The sequence below is a fragment of the Mytilus trossulus genome, chromosome 2 (assembly GCF_036588685.1).
Source record: "Mytilus trossulus isolate FHL-02 chromosome 2, PNRI_Mtr1.1.1.hap1, whole genome shotgun sequence".
Classification (NCBI taxonomy): domain Eukaryota; kingdom Metazoa; phylum Mollusca; class Bivalvia; order Mytilida; family Mytilidae; genus Mytilus; species Mytilus trossulus.
The window spans coordinates 56183187-56204409 of record NC_086374.1 but is presented as its reverse complement, the minus strand read 5'-3'; the positions used below and the strand labels follow the sequence as shown (position 1 = coordinate 56204409).

Here is a 21223-nt window from a genome sequence, read left to right as displayed (position 1 = left end):
TTTTCCTCAAGGGAAATCAAATTTCCCTGAAGGAAAAAGGTTTTTCCTCAAGGGAAATTGTTTTTTCCTCAAGGGAAAAAGATTTCCCTTAGGGAATTTGCTGCATAATTATTTCCTTTGAGGAAATTCTATTTCCTTAAAGGAAATTCTTTTTCCTTAGAGGAAATTATTTTTCCTTAGAGGAAATTATTTTTCCTTAGAGGAAATTCTTTTTCCTTTGAGGAAATTTGAAGCTTCAAATTTTCCTTTGAGGAAATACTTTTTCCTGTGAGGAAATTTGTAGCTTCACATTTTCCTTGGAGGAAATACTTTTTCCTGTGAGGAAATTTTTGACAAACACTTTTCCTTGGAGGAAAGTTCAAGACAACAAATTTCCTCTAAGGAAATCATTGTTCGTCAAATTAAATTTCTGAACATCAAATTTCCCTTAAGGAAATGTTTTTCATTATTTTTACTTGTTAAACATTTCTTCACTACACCATGTATACAAACAGTATGAATGTAATTATTAAAAGACTGTATAATTGATGCAAATGATATTTAAAACTTTAATAAATGTTTGACTCAACATTTTAATGACATTGAAAATAATACAGTCTGACTGTTTAGATCTAGGTATTGTTTATACTTTTTATATAAATTTAACTTTGATTTATAATTTTTTTGGAGCAAATGCTTCTGTTTTCTTTGTAATTGTTTCAATGCGATACATTAATAAGCAACCAATTTGAATGTCATTATATCATTTGTGGTGTTCTAAAGAATTTGTTTATATATTTGCAGATTAAATAATAAAATAAACACTTTTCGTGTTATTTTAAATTAGAATTTCTTCTGTTTCAGCTTGTGTACAGTTATTCAATCCACTATGTAAGAATTCAGTGAATACATTATTCCATTCACTAAACAATTCCCTTCAATTCTAAGAGAAATCATTTTTGCAAATTGTTCTTCAATGATCTTCTTCTGTATATTTGATATGAGGGAGTGATGTAAATGAGTGGATAAAACTGGTGTTCCTTTTTTCAACAACAAAATAGTATTTGTTCTGCATTCTCCTTTCTTTTGATTAAGATATGTTGTTGCTTCTATGCAATATTAGTGTTTTTGTGTATCTATGATAGAACTCCATTTTGTTTTATATGGTCATTATCATGTGATAATGTTGAAATTTCCTATTTCTTTTTTGCAGGAAAGCACACATTCCATTTCAAATTAATCCAATTATGCACTATGTAAATAAATTTCAACTTTAAGTTTCCTCTTCAGTAATGACCTATTGATCATGAAAACCAAGATGTCTGATCACCTATAAATACACAAAATAAACAAATAAAATGTTATAAATGGAGAGAGAAACAGCAATAAATGTTTTTCATGTGTATCTTTCCTTATTAAAATACATTATGTAAACTTGAACTCGAGAAAAATAAATAACTGCGATGTAGACTAGAAAGTATAAAATGCCAAATAAAGTATTCACGAAAAATTAGTTGATTTACAGTAGTCAAGTCCATGTTTGCAGGAAATTTACATCATTGGTTGTCTGGTGGAGAGTTGTCTTATTGGCAATCATACCACATCTTATTTTTATATAACCTTGCCATATTCCTATTGTGCCTGTCCAAAGTTCAGAGCCTGTAGCTTTTGTCAGTTTAGTCTGACACTAAAATTTAGTGGTTGTTGTTGTTGTTGTTTCATACCGGTCATATTTATTTTTTGTAATTTATTTTGTTATAAACTAGACAATTAGCATGATTAGTTTTACAGTTTGGATTGATTCAATGTTTCATCTTTAGGTCTTTTATAGCTGCCTACTTTGAATATAGTATAGGGTATGGATTTTCTCATTATTGAAGGTCGTAACAGGCCTACAATTGCTTTCTCAAAGCCATGATAGTTTTCATATTTAATATATACTACTACTTTGAATTTTTATAGTAATCATGATACTAGTAATCATCTTTCAAGTTCAATAACTTTTTAAAATTAAAAGGTGCCTTACCATTTAGGTTTAGTTGGCTTCTGCAAATTTTACATTGCCTATCATTTCTGCTGTATATTATTTCTCTGTATCTTCTATAGTTCTTGTCCTATACATAAAAGAGTAAAAGTTGAATGACATCTTGCATCAATATTTTTTTCTGTTTAATGTACATTTATATGTATATTAATGTGTGTTTAATAAAAATCTAAACCATGAGTGTTTGATAAGCTTCTTGCCCTTATAGCTGGTCTGTAAGCTTTAAATGAATTTTATTGATCGACTAAAAAACTATGAGCACTGCGCAAATAAGACCCCTGCCCTCCAAAAAAAAAAAACATGCACAAACAGTGGTATTCATTGACATAAAACATGTATATAATTTGGCTCAATTTATAGATCTCTCAAGTGACTATAAGTTTAAGGCTGCGATTTTTTTAACAAATACATTTCTAAAACCTTTCAAAGATTTTGAAAATGGACAAATTTTAAATAACTTTGCAACAACTAAAGTTCCTTAACTCTGCATCTTATAAAAAAATATACATGATAAATAGGGAATGATACTCCAGCTTGAATATTATTCAAAGTTTTAAAGGAACATAACTGAAGAACGGTAAAAGTTTTACTACCAAAATTTGAAATTGATCTGATTAAAATTGTGATAAAAAGTATTGTTTTAAAGTTTAATAAAATTTGGTTGAGGGAAACTTAAGTTAGAAGGCCGAAATTTTTTTTCCATTTTTAAAGAACATAACTATAGATTTTAGTAAAAGAGACACTACCAAAATTCAAACTTAATCTGTATTTTGTGGTGATAAGCATTGTGTATTGATTTCATAACATTTGGTTGAGACAAACTAAAGTTTAGAAAACAGGAAACCAAAAATTCAGCATATTTTCCCCATTTCTAAAGGGGCATAACTCTGATACTCTAGTACAGTAACACTGACATCACCAAAATTCAAACTTGATCTGAGTATTGTGATAACAAGCTTTTGTAAAAGATTAATTGAATTTGGTTGAGGCAAACTAAAGTAATGTAAGAGAACAAAAAACAACTTTGGGACAGACGGACAAACAATCAAGTGTTAAACATTATGCCCCCTCCACTTTGGGTCATAATAATAAAAAGGGTGTTTATGTCAAGATATAAAAACAATTCACCAAAGTTTCATAAAAATTTGTGAAAGCATTCTTGAGACTATCCTAATTCCAAGTCATAATAGTACAATGACATAAATCAGATTTTTTTTTAAATTAAAAGGAAAATTATCATGTTTATGTTATACAAAAATAATTCACCAAGTTTCATGAAAATTGCTCAAAGCATTATTAATAGTATACGTACTGGAAAATCCCCCCTTTTATGAATAAAATCCCTAACTTTAAATTAAAAATTTAAAATCCCTAAAAATTAAAAAGGACCTTAATTATCATGATTATATGTGATTTGTTATTTAACATAACAAAAAAAACCAAAGGCAATGCAAATGAAACTGACAATGCCAAGGCAAAACATAAGATGCAGAAAAGAAAAACAAAACAAAACACTTAGCAACACCAACATCACCAAAAAACAAGTGTTGAATTTATGTGCTCAGTCAGTCAGTGAGAGTTCGCAGATCCTGACCTACTATATCTATGCTTAAAAACCTAAAAATCATATAGTTCTAAACATATTTTGTAAATTTATACTTGATTAACAAGTGAAACTGCGAGCTACTGCTCACTGATGATACCCCCAACGCAAGTGGATAATATAAATAGCAGTGGCGGATGCAGGTATTTTCGAAAGGGGGGGGTGCTAGCCCAGGGCAAAGGGGGGGTGCAGGGGGTGCAAACATATGTCCCGATTCAAATGCATTGATCGGCCAAAATAAAGGGGGGGTGCGGACCCCCGGAACCCCCCCTCTGGATCCGCCACTGAATAGTGTAAAAATATGCAAGTGTACGGTAAACAGGAAGTTGTCGAGTGATGAATCTGAAAACGCATCACACGGTATAGCTGACTTATATAAATCCTGAAACCAAATTTCAGAAATCCTTGTATTGTAGTTCCTGAGAAAAATGTGACGAAAATTTTCAACTTGGCTATCATGTGTAAAATCATACAAGTGTTCGGTTAACAGGAAGTTGACAAGTGATCAATCTGAAAACGCATCACACGGTATAAATGACTTAGATAAACCCTGAAACCAAATTTCAGAAATCCTTGAATTGTAGTTCCTGAGAAAAATGCGACAAAAAATATTCATGGGACGGACTGACTGACGGACGGACGGACTGACAGACAGAGGTAAAACAGTATACCCCCCTTTTTTGAAAGCGGGGGTATGAAAAGTTGTCATAAATAGCATAGACACCTTCGAGTTTTGAGAACCACATGTGTTAATTGTGCGAGTATAATCATTGATAATCATGCACAAGATTGACTTTTAAAAGCCTATATTATATTGAAATTTTCTGAAAATATTGCATGCATTTATTAATACGACCAATTTCAAGAAATGCACAGTGATGTGAGATGATTTATTTAATTGTAATTTCAGGAATTTACAGTAAAGGCTTTTATCCCCACTGCATTTTGCACTTTTTCTTATTTAGGAGCCAGAAGCCTTTGTGACCTTTGTATGATTTTTATTTTAGTTTCTTTTTTTTGTATTGAAGAGTTTAGTATGACGTCCATTATTACTCAACTAGTATACATTTTTGTTTAATGGCAAGCTAAAGCATGACTCACAGGCACGGATCCAGGGGGGCTGAGGGTTGGACATGTTGGAAGCCCCCCTTTCTTTAATGGACGATCAATGCATTTGAATGGGGACATGTAGTTTGACCCCCCCCCCCCAAAAAAAAAAAAAAAAAAAAATTGTCCTGCGTTAGGAACCCCTTTATATGACTCAGGATCCACCCCAGTCTCAGGTTTTGGGATCTTCTCGTTGCAATGAAGACCCATTGGTGACCTATGAGGTCACCTATGGCTGTTATCTGCTCTTTGGTCATGTTGTTCTCTTTGATACATTCCCCATTTCCATTTTAATTTTCTTTTCAGTTCTATTATAAATATACTAATAAGACAAAGCGGTGCTGATTTTCAACAAGGCAGGCAGACATGTAAAACAGATATTCACATTTCAGAATATAAATCTGGAATGTGTTTCAAAATACAAATACCTAGGTTTATATTTAAGCTCATCTGGTTCATTCAGTTATGCTCAAAATGAACTATACAAAAAATCCCTGAAAGCTCATTTCAAATTAAGGAAAGATCTTTTATCACTTAATCCTGATGTAAAAACAAGTATTCATGTTTTTGACCACACTGTAAAACCTATTTTATTATATGGTAGCGAAATATGGGGGATGTTTAATTCTCTTTCCTCTAAATGTAAGAAGGAAGATATATCTTTTGAAAAAATATATTCAGGTTTACCCTGTGAGAAACTTCATATAAAATTTTGTAAATTTATACTTGGGGTACACAAGAAAACAACAAATGCTGCAGTGTTATCTGAACTTGGAAGATTTCCAATATATTTTAATATTATAAAAGGAATGTTATTGTACTGGTATAGATTAGAGAATTTAGGTGATAATTTTCCTCTATTAAAAGAGGCATATACACAATCAAAGACACTACATCACATGAATATAACATCATGGTATGGTTCAATAAATGTTGTTTTTAAAATACTTGGTATTGACTATACAAATGCCATAAATGCTCCATTTTGTGAATCCTTATACAAATTTAAGAAATATATACAAACCAAGCTATCAATATTGTTTATTAGCTGTTGGAAAAAACAAATAGATAAATTTTCAGACAGTAAACTGAAAACCTACCTTTTATATAAAACAAATTTTGGTTTTGAAAAATATCTAACATTGATCAAGAATTTTGAACTTAGAAGAAGTTTTACTAAATTACGTGTATCTTCTCATAGATTACAAATAGAATTAGGTAGATATCAGGGTATTCCCCGAATTAACAGAATATGTAATAAATGTTCTTCCAATACTGTCGAAGATGAGGCTCATTTTCTATTTGATTGTAACAAATTTGAGGATGATAGCAATTGTATGTTAGCTAGTATTGCACAATATAATTCTTATTTTAATCATATGAACAGTCAAAGCAAAATTATCTGGTTATTTAGTGTAGAAAATGTTGAGTTACTTAAAATAATATGTAATTTTATATACAAACATCTTCCTTAGTGAAGATTAGTTAAAGGAGATCTATGTGTGTATATACATTTGATTGGACATAGAAAATTATATTCATCTGAATATCACAAACATACTAGCCGATTAAAAAAAAAAGAAAATTGTTAAGATATATTATTTATTCAAATGTTCTCTTATATCCTTGAGGCATCGTCCCCTGGTATCAACTGCATTCAAGTTACCTATGATGCTTCCTTGTTTGCTTTTGATACAGGTAGGAAAGAGACATTTACACACATTTTACATGCCTATGGCCCATAAGGTATCGCCCCCTGGTGTCAGCTGCCTTTAGGAAACCATAATGCTTTCCTATTTGCTGCTGACACAGGATGAGTCATGGACATGTTTAATTTCTACTTTCTGTTTGGCTAATTATTATATATTTAATTGATCCAACTTTTTGTGTACTATACATATGTGGATATCTATTTTTCTTTTTTTCTTTTTGGGTCTACTTGTTTGTTATCTATATCAACCACACTTGCAATAAAATGCATTAGTATTAAAAAAAACATACTATAGATTCTTTATCTACGTATTCTTTAAGAACTTAAATAGTTCTCGTTTAACTTTTTTTTTTTTATCTCATTGTTTGTATTGTATTATGAAAAAAATTATTGATGTTGTAATGTTTATGCTCTTTGGGGCCCATAATTGGAAAATAAAAATATCTTATCTTATCTCTTATCTTAAATATTAGAAACGAGTTTGGCGCGTTTACAAAAATATAATTGTCTGTGCTGACAGGGGAGTATGTGTGCATACCAATATTTAAATTTTCTATGCCTTCTTTTTGAATATTTTGTGCATTTCTTGGTAGAATACGGTCAGACCTCGAGTGCTGTTGTTTTACAAAAACGGTCAAGTAATGTACAGGGGAAAGAAACGAACTAAAAAGACCAAAATAAGCCACAACTAATGGGGGTCTCATTGGGGGTTCTGTTCACAGATCCCGCTTAGTTACTATTTATTTTTTTAGATTCCCGCATGATGCCATTACGCTAACACTATATAAGTGAACAATTCTGATATTTTTGTAATTTCCCATGTCCCGCTAAACTTCATTTCGCATTTTCACGGCACAATAATTTGAGGGAGGATATATGACCTTTATCGGGACTCCGGGATCGGGTGTTTTTAAGCTCTGGATTTCGGGATTGACCCTTTCGGGATCCGACCTGTATGAAACAATCTGTATGGAATGTACACGGAATATAGTAGGAAAATTGCTTTGAATTCCTACCAGAAAAGAGTGATATTCCAGTCAGACAGTAGTAGGAATCCACACGGAAAATAGGCGAAAAATTTAAATTAGCAGGAATTTCTTAGTAGGAATATTGTATATTCCTACCAGGAATATGCAAATTAGCAGGAATAATTTGGTAGGAAAATAAAATTCCTACTAGAAAACCTGGTAGGAATTTTTCAAAATTCCACCCAGAAAAAAATATTTTCTGGTAGGAATCTAAAAATATACAAAATGTAAGTGTATATTCAAAAATACACAACTGGGTCAAAGATAAATTTGAATCTCAACAACAAAGAACAAAGGAAATTCATGGAATCAATTCCTTTTTAAAAAAATAGACTTTTGAAATGTTTAAGGAAACTGCATGCAATATATGCAAGCTATAGAAAGTGTTATACATAAAGTACATGTAAATCTAAATTAGTTTAAAGAACAAATAATGAGTAAGATTATGCACTATTAATGAAGTATTAATTGATTACTAAATACTTTTGGCAGGCAGATAAATTTTTTTTATCTTGAATGTATAAGAATTACCTTTAGTCTTGATTATCCATATTTTCTTACATTTCTACATTGTTACGTTGTGTGACCCTATAGCTTGCATTATTGTATTCCAACACAACTTTTCAATCTTTCCCCTCCAACTTTTGAATTTGTGAACTGGAACTTGCTTGCATTTAACATTGCAAAATGTGTGTCATTTGCAAACAGGAATCCAGTTCAAGATAACTTTCCAGGTAGAAAGATTTTCTGGTAGGAATTTATAAATAAATTCTGGTAGGAATCTTAAACATGTAGTAGGAAAATAAATAATCAACTCAGATTTTCAAATCAGAAAAAAATCTATACAGACTTTAACTATTCCACCTAGGTAGTAGGATTTTTGGAGTAGGAATATTAAAAAATCCAGTCAGACTTTTGTTCATTTTCCATGTCCGTCTACTTTCTATATAGAATCTTTGAATCTAGGTGGATTCCTACTTCATTCCTACTAGTATCTGGGTGGAATCCTACTACTTATTTCGTACGGGTATCAATCTCCCATACAGACAGAGTTATCGTCCTTTCCTCCTCAATCTCCCATACAGACAGAGTTATCGTCCTTTCCTCCTCAATCTCCCATACAGACAGAGTTATCGTCCTTTCCTCCTCAATCTCCCATACAGACAGAGTTATCGTCCTTTCCTCCTCAATCTGGAGGAAAGGACGATAACTCTGTCTGTATGGGAGATTGGGATCCGATAATTCTTTTCGAATTTCGGGACCTCGGGATTTCGTGTTTTTAAGCCCGGGATTTCGGGATTTCGTGTCATTATTTGACTTTCATGTGTCACGTTTACATAAAATATGCCTCGACAATCCCGAGTCCCGCTCAGACCCCCTTATACATACATAATGAATAGTTTACTATGTAGTCAGTAGTCGGGTCAAATACACATGTATTTACTTTTAGACGACCTTAGATTCATTTCACAGCGAAAATACTCATTAATATTGAACATTTTAGATCACTTCACATTTAGATTTAATAACTTTTAAAATTAAGACCAAATAGATTTAAGATCATTTAATCGAAAGATGATAATTTGTCAATGAGCAACTGTAACCAGGTACTGCATTTTTTTGCATGCGTCAAGAAACAGTTAAAAGTTAAACTTCTCATCTGGACTTTTTAATTAGTCTGTATACCGGACCTCTTCTCTATTGTGGGATTGAAAAAAATCTAAAGTTAAAAATGCGGTTTTGAGCCTATTTCTTCTTTTTAATTTGGTAACACGTTAAGCCATTCACTAATATGGTATATTACCAATAATAAGGCCATATATTTCGGTGTGTAGAAATACCGCAAAAGACTTCTTAGTGCACTAAGAAGAAAGTTTTTGCATTAAGGACACTAAAACGATGTTTTAAGATCATAGCGAGCATGAATATAAGAGGATATGATTAAAAACCTCATATCTATAAAGTTAGGTATCAATAGATTTTGTAATTTTGAAGTTAAATGACTTTTTAATAAACGCGTGCCACTCGCCACGTGACAAACGGTTTATTGCAGATTCCCGAATTATCATGTTCAATCAACCTAATCCAATAAACAATTGTCTTTTGATCGTTACTTATTGATTAATCAATGGTTGTTAACCTAACGGATTAGCGTGGTATAATTTCAAGTTTATGAAAGAAAAATAAAAAATGAATTTTGTGTTTTAAAAGTTTGCCTTTGTTATATATATTTAGTTTTTAAGGAAATTGCTATGTAAGCTTTTTTTTTAATTATCGAACTCTATTTTGAGATACAAATTGAGAAATAAAGGCTTTTGATATTTCATTTCCTTACAAACAACACAAGAGTTCACATACTATCATTATTCCTTGAAAGACATTTGAGAGTATGTGGTGTCCATGGGGTTCTTCAAAATCCGATTACAGAAGTAATATAGAAAAACTCCAAGAGGTAAAATTATTTTACGTTTTAAAAAGAGAATTATAGAATAAATCATAACTGTCTTCTATGAAAGATAACTTTAAACTGGTGTCAATGCTTTTTTTTTACAATTCATCTTTATTTCAACAACTGAAGATGAATACCATTTTATTTTATAATGTAATAAGCACTTTGGGCAGGCGCGGATCCAGAGCTTGAAGTGGGGGTTTGGGGGGAGGGGTTATGTGAGAAATGTTTAGAACACTAGAGAAGTTTTCTTGTTATACCAAACCATATGTTTTTCAATAAATGGCACACTTTTTGTTCATCCGGCATATGGTTACTATAAATAAACTTTTAAGTATTAATTCTATAAGTTTAATTATTTAATCGAAATATTGATAAATGGCATAGTTCCTGACATTAGAAAAATGAATGAAGTATTGGCAACTGGACGTTAAGCAACCAAATATCAATCATCACTTTTCCGTGAAGTGTTCACAATTATTTGTATTTTTAAAATTAAAAGGATGAAAAAATCCCAAACTGAAAAGAGTTGAAAATACGCTATTACTTTAGAAGTAAAAAATATAGCAGACAGAATAAATACTGCAGAAACAAACAAATGAAAAAAAATAGAGAACAATTTGAAATACCATATACTAGTACATGTTTAATCAGTATACTAGCAGATTATTCACGGTTCAAGGTTGAGCGAACATGAATTTCTACCGATTATACTAACAGTGACAATCAACTTTTTGAGGCACGTGTCGAGAAAACATTATAGAAAAGATATAAAGGAGTAGGTCCGGTTAGGACCGATTTTGGCCTCAAATTTCAGGTTCATCTGACGAAAGATTTTGACCACTTTTGAAACACTTAAGTGTCTATTTTATTTGATTCTTTTAGTGTATGTGGAAGATTTTCACTGATTTTGTCATTAAAAACGATCCGATTCAAGCTCAAATAAGAAAAATCCACCAAATATGCCGGAAAATGTCACTTTTCAGATGGTTTTTGCCATTTAGCATGACTTTAAGGTGCCAGTACCCGATATATGTGCCATGTATTGTCAAAAAAAGCCCATATTAATGAAGCTGAAGCATTCTACTGTCCAAAAAATAACTAAAAGTTTACTTTTAACAATTTTGTAAAACTGCTATATTTTGGGGCCAAAAAGGTGTCTTACCGGACCTTCTCCTTTTACAAAGTCTATTTCTATATGCCATATCCTTTGTGACAGTTGTATCATTCCATCAGGTCCTTAATGCACATTTTTGTTCTAAGTGCACTAAGGAGGTCCTTTGCGGTGTTTCTACGAACCGCATATATTTGAAGCTGTTCAAAATTCTGTACATTAAAGGTACGTGTATCAGATCGGACAATTATTGTCATATATATAAAAAGAATTACTGTATAAGTTATCTAGTATGAAATATGCCCACTGGACCGACCGTGCAAGTGCTATATATATTATATCATGTATATAGCCAGTCAATATTAAAAAAAAAGATGTGGTATGATTGCCAATGAGACAACTATCCACAACAGACCAAAATGACACAAACATCAACATCTATAGGTCACACAAGGTCGTTAAAAACTGCATTTGTTGTTGTCCACTAAAAATAAGCTCATAAAAACACGAATCCACGTTTACTCAATTTCACCTTTATTTGTTAATATTTCTTTATCTTTTTCTTTTGATTTTATCATATCTTTTTTGTGAAATATTTTGTGTGGTCGAACATGAAATTGCCTCCGATGCTACAAAGAAAATTTGTTTAATGTCATCTGTTGCAATATATGCTAATTACTACACGTGGACAGGATGTTCCCCAGAAAATAAGTTATACACACCCCGTTATAACCCCGAGGGCACACGCTACTGTCATATGGAAAATTACTGGGTCACCTGTAAGATGATAATCAGCCATGCAACTAATTGGGTTACTGACCATGTCACTTTAATTTTAAAAAGTTTATCGTTAAATATCAAAATGATAAATTCATTTTTAATTAAAAATTTAAGAACTAAAAGATTTATCATTATAATGAAGTGAAATAATTCAACCAAACTCGTATAAAGATTATATACATATTTTTTTAATCTATGCCGGAAAGAATTGAAAAACTGTATTTATAATTTTTAATTTGTTTTATAGAAATCTGTGTAGGTCTCATGAAATGGAACTCACGCATGCCTAATTAAGATTTTAAAATTTATTGAAAAAATATATAACACTGAACAATTTAGGTTTGATATTAAATTAAAGTTACCTTTCCGCGTTGTAATTTATTTGATATGACATAAATCAAGCATTTTTTAGGGATTTATGGGTTTGTCCATACGGTAAACGGACAGAAAGTCACAGGACAAAAAGTCACAGGACATAGAGTCATAAATTAGATAGGACAAAAAGTCACAGGAAAAAAAGTCACAATTAATCCTTCGACAATTGTTTGAATATATAAAAGAAAGATCTTGAAATATTATCTTTTTATTACATCTATTCATTTTGAAGTGTAGGACATTGTTCATAAGCTTTGTTAAATAAAAAAATAGTAAATTTTAATCATTCAAAAATGATATTTCTTGGCACCATGAAGCCATTTAAGTACCATGTCATGATGACATCTTGTTTTCATAACAATTATTTGATCATTATTGATATTTATTGCATAATTTTTAATTACAAAGTTGCTTTAAGTTTAACAATTCAAGAAAAAAACAAAACTTTTATTTTTTAAATTATTTTTTCTTGCTTAAAGAAAAATATTCTAAAAACTAAATTGTGACTTTTTGTCCTGTGACTTTTTATCCGTGACTTTTTATCTGTGACTTTTTGTCCTGTGACTTTCTGTCCTACATTCGTCCATACAACGTATAAAAGAAGAAGTGTATGTTATTAGAATTTCACATGCCTTGTTTTCGCCTTGAAGCTCCGATTATTCAGAGGGTTTCAGACAAGATGATGAAAATAACGTGCAAGATACTTCTTTCGATTATCGTGAAGAGACAATTTTATTTCCCATTCCTCCATGCACTCTACCCCTGTTGAATTGTATATTTATAATTCCTCGTGCTTTTAATTAGCCCCCCCCCCCCCCTTTCGTGGTTACCGTTATGCCAACAAATACTCGAGGCTTGATTTACATGTAAAAATCATGGTCGGATCTAGCCATGATAAAGGGGGTTCCAACTACATGTCTCCATTAAATAAGGGGTGTCATTGCCGCTGGGTTTCTGTTACCCCACCCTTTTCATATAATTTACATTTCAAAAGTGTATACCTTATTCATATATTGTGTAGGTTAAAATGTTATCTTTTCCCATATTGTTTGCGTTTTGATTGGTGTGTAATGCAACAGTGCAATACCTAAGTGTCAAAAGAGAGTTTTTCACGACCTGTTCACATATTTTTAAGGTTCCTATATTAAAACTTTTCCTGATGCACAGGTAACCTATTCCAACGGAACGTCCTATCACCTTGTATATCTTTTATGTATGCTTTGGATTTCAAATATTTTGGCCACGAGCATCACTGAAGAGACATGTATTGTCGAAATGCGCATCTGGTGCAACAAAATTAGTACCGTTGATTTTATTGTATATAGGTCCTTGAGAGGATTTTACCACAAAAAGCTAGGGGAGTCCAACCCCGGATTCCTCCCCTTCGACCCGCCACAGAATACAGATATAATTGATAATTGTTATTTTAAAGTCATATACTATACTATAGCCACATAGCCACTATATATATAATATAGTACTAGAACCGAATATCTGTTTTGGGTTATATATACATACACCACATCTTCCTATGTCTATACATGTATCTCAGGTCTATATAGCTGATTTACCGTAAATAACTGCGAGAACGTGAATAAAACACAAGTTGATAATTGTCTCTTCTCTGCTAATTTTAATGTGCATGCAATATTCACTATGATTTACTTGTGATACCACCGACACTAATAATAATTACCTACAAAATAATAGGTGCTCCTTTACTGGGAAGGACATTTCGGATCCGATCAATTTATTGGTTCCGTTCCCCCGTTCTACACTTCTCCTCAGAAAAAATGCCTTGCAATGCGTCATAATTATCTGGACTACTAACTTTCTTCCATATAACTTCGAAAACAGACAATAATCTATTTCATTGGATGAGATTGGGCTCACGGATTTTTTAATGGATTGGTAATTTTTATTTATAGCACAAGTTTACCAAACAAGATTAATCATATTTTTCACCCTACAAATCAAATGGTTGCCTCCTGACTGACTTACACCTACACTACTCACTAGCTAAAAACATATTCATATGAACATTTGTATCATTTATTTTGTGTGACAACTCTTCACCAATCTCTATTTCAGCATAAGCTCATACATGTCATATAAATTTGCCTTTTGAAGAACTGAAATTAATATGAGACGGCTAATGATTTTTGAGATGCTTTACATTAAAATACATCCATGTGACATACACAATTATATATAATTAGATTAGATCCAAATTTAAAAAGCTATTTTTTTCAATATTTAAATAATGTAGGATCAAATCTTGATACTTGTATGTAGTTGAAATTGTTAGCATTAAACATTAAAAAATGAACACCCAAAATTTTAACATAAGAGTGACCATGTATGATGTAGTCTTTATTAATGTATGCTATTGTTATGAAACTAGGTCATTGTAGGTGTAATACCACCAAATCATGGTACGCCACATCCGGTTGCATACGAAAGTAGGCCTAAAAAAATATTCCCTTGAATTTGACAGTTGTAGAAAATTAACCCTGCATTTCAATGCACTTAAATTTTTCTGAGTCGTAAATATGTATGTTGGATGTCTGAATGCATCATTCTTTTTTTATTTGATGGTCTTATAAAATATTTTGGAACGTTAAGGTTACATAGTTACCAGATCAAGTAACCAGTAAATAACAGTGTAAAAATTGGGTTGTTTACTTCCGGTGATGATTATTTTCTTATATGCAATGAAATGTAGTGTGAAATTTTCACTGTGTCACTGGAAAGGATTAAACTTTACACATGCAAAGTATTTCTTTGGTTGAAATAAAGGTAAATACTGTACATTTTTTTTAAAAGTGCCAATTTAACAAAGACTAATAGGGAAAAATCAATGGTGGTATTACACCTGTAGGTAAACTGTCATCTATTCCCTTAAATCTTTGTTCCCAGTCACCCCAAGTTTGATTTAAATTAGTCAAGTATATCTACTCTATTAGCATGATTAGGTCTTTAGTTTGGATAGTTAATAACTTGCAAATTAAAATCATACTACTCCCAAATTTATATTTCTTTAAATATTATGGATGAAATAGCAAGTAAGAGATGAAATTAAATTGGATGAAATGTGGCATTTATTTTTATTAAAGTAGTATGTCTGATGTTGTCAAACTTAATTATAGACCCTTAAGGGGTGGATCCAGTCATTTTAAAAAGGGGTGGGGTGGGATTCTAACCCAGGACAAAAGGGGAAAGGGGGGGGGGTCCAATTACATGTCCCCATTCAAATGCATTGATAATCCAAAAAAGGGGGGTTCCAATCCCTTGAACCCCCCTCTGGATCTGTGCCTGCCCTTTAAAAATAAAGTGATCCTTAATTTGAGTTAAAGCTTATACATGTTATAGATTTTTCTATAATGCTTCTCAGGGGCGGATCCAGCCATTTTCAAAGGGGGGTCCCAACCATGAGTAAAGAGGGGTTCCAACTATAATATTCAATATATATATTCCCATTCAAATGCATTAATCAGTAAAAGAAAAGTATTCCAACCCTCTAATCTATGGTCAGGTTGTTGTCTCTTTGACACATTCCCTTTTTCCATTCTCAATTTTATCATGTAGTCGTCGTTGTCCCAGGACATTTAGTTTCCTCTTAATTACTTTAGTACAAGTTGATAGAAATCTGTGAATTCAAACACAAGGTTTGTGACCAGAGTTTTTGTTCAGAGTTTATGAATTAGGGGCCAAAAGGGGCCAATATTAAACTTAGTTTGATTTTATATAAAATTGAATTATTGGAGTTCTTTGATATATATATGCCAAATCTAACTGTGCATTTAGATTCCTAGTTTTTTTGTCTTGTTTACATTGGTCTACCTTAAGGTCCAAAGGGTCCAAAAATAAACTTATTTTGATTTTAACAATATTTAAATTCTTGGTGTTCAGATTAATATGCTGAATCTGAATATTTACTTAGATTTTTTTATTAAGGGCCCAAATTTCAAGTTGGTCCAAATCGGGGTCCAACATTTTACTTTGTTTGATTTCAACAAAAAAATGATTATATGGGGCTCTTTGATATGCTGAATCTAACCATTCGTTAAGATTTTTTATATTTTGGCCCATTATCAAATTGGTCTACATTGAGTTCTAAAGGGTCCAAAATTTAACTTTATTTGATTTCATCAAAAAATGAATTAATGGGATTCTTTGATCATGTTGATATGCTGCATCTAACCATGTATTGAGATTTTGAATATTGGACCATTTAAGAGGTTAATTGTCAATTTTTTTTTTTTTAAGTACTTGGACCACATTCAGTCTGTGTCAGAAACCTATGCTGCATCAACTATTGAATCACAATAAAAATTTAAAATTCAGAGTTGTATCGAGCTTGAATGTTGTGTCCATACTTGCCCAAACTGTTCTGGGTTCAACCTATACGTTTGTATCAAGCTGAGCCATGCATAGCATTTTTATTAGTTATTTATATATTAATTTGAAATTTTGACGAGTGATACACATACAGATTATACTGTTAAAAATATTTCAGAGTTTAACATACATGACATAGTCAAGCGAAACAAATTATAGAAGAATAGTTGAATCATGTCTTTTTTGTCAAATGAAAAATTAGTACCAACACAAAGAAAAAGTATGGGAATGTTTGTTTTTTAAACTATTGACCAGGGTGAAAGTCTTTGAAAGTCATGACTGGCAAAAAGTTTGTGAAATGAAATAGCACAAATATTCCATTCTTTTTAAATATAACTGCATATAAAGAAAAACACAAACTGATGTTTAATAATAATTTTTACCCTTTTTATGTTTTATAGGACAAGAAATATAGAAAAATAATATAAAATATAAACAGTTACAATAGAAATGAGCGCAAAACAAGATAAACAGAATACAACAAGGCCTAAATGGTAAGACCACTTCTATATACTGTAAATTCAGATTTTTCAGGGAATGGACAACTTATTGTGATTACAAAAAAAATCTGCATAAAGATCTATATAGTTACATGATATATATATGTTTCTGTTATCAAAATATGATTTCTTATTTCTGCGATACTCACCCAGTCACATTATTCGCATTACTAAAAAGTTTGGATAATTTCTGAATGACAGTAATAAAAGAAATTGCCTTTGAATGATGACTCATAAAAAAATAAGAAAATGTGGTATAGTAAATGAGTGACTTATCCACCAGAGTTCAATGAAGCGGATGCAAGAAATTAAAGGCCAATCATGGGCCTGCCTTCAATAATGAGAAAACACTTCCTTTATAGGTCATTCATTAAAGATCTCAACATATAAAGATTTAAACAATCCAATTTAGTTCAACATGTTCAAAGGCAATAACAATTAATAAAAAAAAAATCAGGCCTAATATAAAATATTGTTTGTTTCTCCAATCCCGACTGACCCTGCAAAAATTGTCCTACTCATAAAATTTTATTGTCAAAACTAAGCCAAATATTATTATATTCATTTCTGATTTTCGGGCTTACTGGATCATCAGATAATATTCAGGCTTTTGTGAAAAATAAAATTATTTACCAACCTACCTACCCACACCTGCCTTGTCAGAATAGGGATTAGGGAAACAAACAATATATTAATTTAGGCCTCATGTCTGTGAGCACTCAACCTGACCATAATATAGGACAGTGGTTCAAATATTAACACAACATATGAACATTCTATAACAACTATTGCAAGTGGCTCAACTTTAAATATCACTGCAAGGCACTTAACAAAGAATATTAAATCTTGGACACAAAGCACTGAAATAAGAGAACTCATAAGCATGACAAGTAAGAATATCAAATGAAAGTTTCTCAAAATGTTCATTAAAACATGATAAAATAAGCTTATTTATATTGCTGTTTTTTTCTCAATTTATAACAATTTTTTTTAATTTTGTGTATTTATAGGTCAGATATCTTGGTTTTTATGATCATCAACAGGTCCTGGAGGTCTATACTGAAGAGGAATTTTAATTGTTAATACTTTTCTACATAATGTGCTAATTGGATTATTAATGTGAAATGAACTCAACTGTGTGTTTTTCTGGAAAAAGAAATAGAAAAAATCCTACAAAATTGCTATAAACAAAATGGAGTACTATCAAAGAACACAATTGTGTAAAATGTAACAACCTACATTCATTCACTGATGGATTATGGAGAAATTAAGAAAAAATAATAGTATCTTTGTCATGTTTGTTGTCGAAATAAACACCTTCTTTATCCATTCATGTACATGGCTCCATCATATCAAATATACAAAGAAGATGTTTGAAGAACATGTTGCCAAAATTTATTCAACAAATTGAAGGAAGATGTCATGTGGATTGAATTATTTATGCACTGAACTGTTATGAAGGGGGTCGAATACACAGCAGCTGAAACAGAAGACAAGTTAATTTGACATGAAAAGTGTTTATTTTATTTTTTATTCAAATATGAGCACAATATTAATAACATCACAAATGGTATGATATTCATAGCGTTTTGCTTATTATTGTATTGTCTTAAACATGCTAAATAGTCAGCCTTTTGTTTCTGTATGTTTAATACTCACCATAGAAATTTGTATTACAGTATTAAAGTTTTAATTATCTTTTGTCATGTTTGTATCAATAGTTCAGTCTAGGAGAAAATATATTAATACTGTTTGTACTGTTATGAAATTTCCATAGAGGAAAAACATTTCCTTAATGGAAATTTGATGTTCAGAAATTTCCCTAGAGGAAATTTGAAGAACAATGATTTCCTCAGAGGAAATTTGTTGTCTTGAATTTTCCTCCAAGGAAAAGTGTTTGTCAAAAATTTCCTCACAGGAAAAAGTATTTCCTCCAAGGAAAATTTGAAGCTACAAATTTCCTCACAGGAAAAAGTTTTTCCTCAAAGGAAAATTTGAAGCTGCAAATTTCCTCGAAGGAAAATTTGAAGCTTCAAATTTCCTCAAAGGAAAAAGAATTTCCTCTAAGGAAAAAGAATTTCCTCTAAGGAAATAGAATTTCCTCAAAGGAAATAATTATGCAGCAAATTCCCTAAGGGAAATCTTTTTCCCTTGAGGAAAAAACAATTTCCCTTGAGGAAAAATCTTTTTCCTTCAGGGAAATTTGATTTCCCTTGAGGAAAAGTACTTTTCCTCTGAGGAAATTGTTGAAAAAAGGGGCATAACTTTTTCAACAGTGGTGCTAGAGCCAAAATTTTTTAGGACAAATATCAGGGAACCAATACCTACCAAGTTATCAACTTTGTTTTGACTTAACTCCAAAAATTAAGGTGACAACTTTTGCACTCAGCGGAATTGCAAACTTGTCCCGGAGACTGTTTAAATTGGGTAATGGACATAGTTTAGAGTTCATACAGTGTAATAGTGCTGGCATTTCAGGATGTTCCGATGAAAATGGACATAAACTCAATGTATGAGTACAGTTCTAAATGATTCAAGTATTCTTTATTTAATAATTCATGTTTAAAGGAGGTTCGTGTAATGATTTTGTGTAATGATTTTATGTCGTGAGTTCGGCAGAGGGAGTTTTTTTCAAGTTTTTTTTTTAAGTGTTCACAGTGTTGAACAGAAAAGCATTTCAGATTTATGTGAACAATTTGTTCTGTGTTTGTTTATGTCCATTACCCAAACCTTACTGTTCAACAGTTTTGAGAGAAACACAAGCTGCATTAAAGTTTTGCCATAAAGGCAAGCCACTTGATTTTATTGTATTATTGTCAATATTGTTATGTTAAAATGATTTCAGTCAAATAGCAGTAGGTATTACTTTTTATTTACCTTGTCATTAACTATTTTGTTGTTTTATTTCAATTACAAGTTTCAGTGAATCTATTTCATTTAGTTGTTAATTCCTCTTGCCATTAACGATTTTGTCCTCACTTTCTTCGGTCTTTGTTTCCCATTATTTTGATTCATGCGTAATCCTAAACATTTTTGAAGATCTTTTCTTACGCTTTAAGATTGATTTGGATCAAACTTGTAAATAATTATCCTCAGTTTATAATAGAAGAAAAGTATAATATACATAGTTATATCACAATATTGTATTGTTATCAGGCCAAAAATAGATAAATTTTCATCGATAAAATGATTTCCTTCTTATGCCTTTTCAGACCTGATTGGCGACCATTACTGAAATAAAATGTTCATCAGAATACACCATGTATCGTAAAAATTGATAGGAGCTATTTAATTCAGTTCTTCGATTGAAATTTTGCTTAGATCAAATGTTTTAAAAGATGTTATTCGATAGTGGACATGACTTTGATACTTTATTGAAAAACATAGAATATAAAAAAAGAAGATTGGGTATGATTGCCAATGAGACAACTATCCACAAAAGACCAAAATGACACAAACATTAACAACTTCAGGTCACCATACGGCCTTCAACAATGAGCAAAGCCCATACCGCATAGTCCGCTATAAAAGGCCCCGATAAGACAATGTAAAACAATTCAAACGAGAAAGACTACAGTTAGTGTTCATTTAGTGTATTTAAGAGCTTCCAAATGAGATAAAAATAAATCTCTCCTTAATTAAGAAGAATTCCTAGCGTAAAGCTTCCTAGCTTAAAACGTATAGTGATATACCTGTATCAACTTGATGAAGTTGCAAAGTTGTGATGCACAATTAACTGGTTACTATCAGAAGATTGGAAGTTATACAAACCCTATCGCTTTTTTATGTTGGTTTAGACAAAGCTTCTTTATGTTGGTTTAGACAGAGATTGTCATTGTCTACATGTATGGTAGAATAAATATATGTCTCTCGTTTAGGGGTACGAAGGGGGACCTTCTTCTGTCATATATTTCCTCCTCTTTCTTTCCAATACTTGACCTTTTACAATTAACACTGGTTAGAGGCAACATAAATTCGACCCATTTCTTCTTTTTATTTTAAGCTTATTTGCGTAGTGATGTCCTTTGTTTGGTGTCTTGCTTTATTGTTACCAGTTGTGTTTTTGTCCCCGGTTTACTTTTGACACTTTGGTTTTCGCGTACTTCTTTACAATATCTGTTACAAGAAAATC

At 31.5% G+C, this 21223-nt stretch overlaps 2 long non-coding RNA genes across 4 annotated transcripts; one reads left to right on the top strand and one right to left on the bottom strand.

Moving 5' to 3' along the window:
* Window positions 1–1109: 1109 nt before the first annotated feature.
* LOC134705255 (uncharacterized) lies at window positions 1110–7247 on the bottom strand. 3 transcript variants are annotated; one of them, XR_010105512.1, is made up of 3 exons: window positions 7224–7247; window positions 2006–2093; window positions 1110–1309 (listed from the first exon to the last, which is right to left on the bottom strand). It is a non-coding gene; the product is annotated as an uncharacterized LOC134705255 (long non-coding RNA). The 3 variants fall into 3 exon arrangements; XR_010105510.1 differs by lacking the exon at window positions 7224–7247 and adding an exon at window positions 7051–7088; XR_010105511.1 differs by lacking the exon at window positions 7224–7247 and adding an exon at window positions 6983–7047.
* Window positions 7248–13917: 6670 nt separating this feature from the next.
* Window positions 13918–18789, top strand: LOC134705254 (uncharacterized). The gene is made up of 3 exons (XR_010105509.1): window positions 13918–14101; window positions 16993–17085; window positions 18102–18789. It is a non-coding gene; the product is annotated as an uncharacterized LOC134705254 (long non-coding RNA).
* Window positions 18790–21223: the final 2434 nt, after the last annotated feature.